This window comes from Chrysochloris asiatica, unplaced genomic scaffold (assembly GCF_000296735.1).
Source record: "Chrysochloris asiatica unplaced genomic scaffold, ChrAsi1.0 scaffold00042, whole genome shotgun sequence".
Lineage (NCBI taxonomy): Eukaryota > Metazoa > Chordata > Mammalia > Afrosoricida > Chrysochloridae > Chrysochloris > Chrysochloris asiatica.
In genome coordinates this window covers 12,214,140-12,216,571 of record NW_006408560.1, presented here as the reverse complement: position 1 = coordinate 12,216,571, position 2,432 = coordinate 12,214,140, and the positions used below count along the sequence as shown (strand labels likewise).

General features: G+C 43.7%; 1 protein-coding gene across 2 annotated transcripts in view; it reads left to right on the top strand.

Moving 5' to 3' along the window:
• NUP210L (nucleoporin 210kDa-like) overlaps positions 1-2,432 on the top strand; it is a 193,382-nt gene that overhangs the window by 144,397 nt on the left and 46,553 nt on the right. The gene's annotated exons all lie outside the window — the stretch shown is intronic.

Sequence of the window (2,432 nt, the reverse complement as noted above, 5' to 3'; positions counted from 1 at the left end):
TAGTGTACTTTATTGATGGTACATGACAAGACTGGGCTCTTTAAGCCCCTCCCCTTCTCCAGGGGGTCTGGATGGAAACTGAGGATGGGAGTTTCTCAGTGTGTAGGGGGATTAGAGTTGGGGTAAGGACTCCCAGCAGCTGAGGACCTCTCTCTTCCTCTAGTGCTGTTGCTGGGCTGGTGGTCCAGGGGGCTCTTACACTTTAGAGGCCATATGGATCTACCACCCTGTTGCTATAGCCGAATTCATTGTCATACCAGGAAATGAGCTTGACAAAATGGTCATTGAGGGCAATGCCAGCCCCAGCATCAAAGGTAGAAGAGTGGGTATCACTGTTAAAGTCACAGGAGATGACCTGGTCTTCAGTGTAACCCAGAATGCCTTTTAGGGGTCCATCTGATGCCTGCTTCACCACCTTCTTGATGTCATCATATTTGGAAGCTTTCTCCAGGCGGCAGGTCAGGTCCACAACAGACACGGTAGGAGTGGGGACACGGAAGGCCATGCCAGTGAGTTTCCCATTCAGTTCAGGGATGATCTTGCCCACAGCCTTGGCAGCACCAGTAGATGCAGGGATGATGTTCTAGGCAGCCCCACGGCCATCACACCACAGTTTCCCAGAGCGGCCATTCATAGTCTTCTGGGTGGCAGTGATGGCATGGACTGTGGTCATGAGTCCCTCCACGATGCCAAAATTGTCATGGATGATCTTGGCCAGGGGGGGCCAAACAGTTGGTGGTGCAGGAGGCATTGCTGACAATCTTGAGGGAGTTGTCATATTTCTCATGGTTTACACCCATCACAAACATGGGGGCTTTAGCAGAAGGGGCAGAGATGATTACTCTTTTGGCACCACCCTTCAAGTGAGCCCCAGCCTTCTCCAAGGTTGTGAAGACACCGGTGGACTCTACAACATATTCAGCACCAGCATCGCCCCACTTGATGTTGGCGGGATCTCACTCCTGGAAGATAGAGATGGGCTTCCCATTGATGATAAGTTTCCCGTTCTCAGCCTTGACAGTACTATTGAACTTGCCATGGATGGAATCATACTGGAACATATATACCATGTAGTTGAGGTCAATGAAGGGGTCGTTGATGGCAACAACCTCTACTTTGCCAGAGTTAACAGTAGCCCTGGTGACCAGGTGCCCAATATGGCCAAATCTGTTGACTCCGACCTTCACCATCTTGTCTCAGGGATGCTGCTGGTACTGCAAGAGAAGCTGTGGCTGTCTGTCGAACGGGGAGGAGCAGAGAGCCTCTTCCTATTGTTTTGTGAACTGTGGGCACCTGCATATCACACAAAGACCCCAATTTGTCAGATAAAATGATATGATTATAAATATACTCTACTGAAAATAATTCTCAAAACCAATGTTTCCTTTGATATGGTTGCTTTTGTGAATAGTTGACTATGTTATATGAGTTCTGCACTTTAAAGATATAGTCTATGTGCTAGAGTTTATATAAGTAATATAATTTTAACATGTTCAGACATGTTTAATTATATTAAGAATCATGTTTGTGCAGCACGATGGGTGGTTGACATTAATAGTAAGAAAGGTGGATGCTATTAACAAAACTTGCCAAGTTCACAGTGCTGTTGTCTGATCATTAGCTTGGTGGAACCTGCTCAAGGTCATCTGGGGAGAGTGGCAAACACCTAGATTTTGGCTTTGCTTTAGGAAGAAGGTAAATATTGACTAAGGTACCCAGTAGGTCACAGCTCTGTGCCCAAGAGGACAAATATTTCGAGTTACACCTTGAGAGAGAACAAAGGAGCTAGAATTAGGATATTTCTGGAATCAGTTACAAAGAAAAGAGGGAAAATCTGGAAAAAACAAAGATATGTTTGAAACCCTTATTTTAAAACCTTATGGTCTTGAGATGCTAGTGGGTGCCTTTTTCTAAGTCTGGCTTTAGTTGGAATAGGCACAATAGAACTATACTTAGTTTGCAGAAGGATTTGGCTTTTTTGTTGGTAGCAAAGAGAAGCATTGGCCTTAGTTTCTGTTCTACTTCTCTCTTCCTTCACCTTCCTTAACTAAAGCATAACTCTCTTCTCTAGGAGAATTAATGACTGAAAGCCATACAAATATATTTTCTTTTCCTGAATTAGACCCAGATGAATCTGGATGATGAAATGTGCAATAGAGAGGTCTATACTGTAGAATTGCCACCATTTTTAGATTCACTAAGAAGATCAAACAGCACAGCCTTCGGTATGGATTGCATCTCAATGTAAAGAAAACAAAAATCCTCACCACTGGACCAATAAACAAATTTTTATCAATGGATAAAAGATTGAAATTGTCAAGGACTTCATTCTTCTTGGATCAACTATCAACACTCATGGAAGCAGCAATCAAGAAATCAAATGACGTATTGCATTAAGGCAAATCTGCTGCACAAGACTTTTTTTTTTTTTT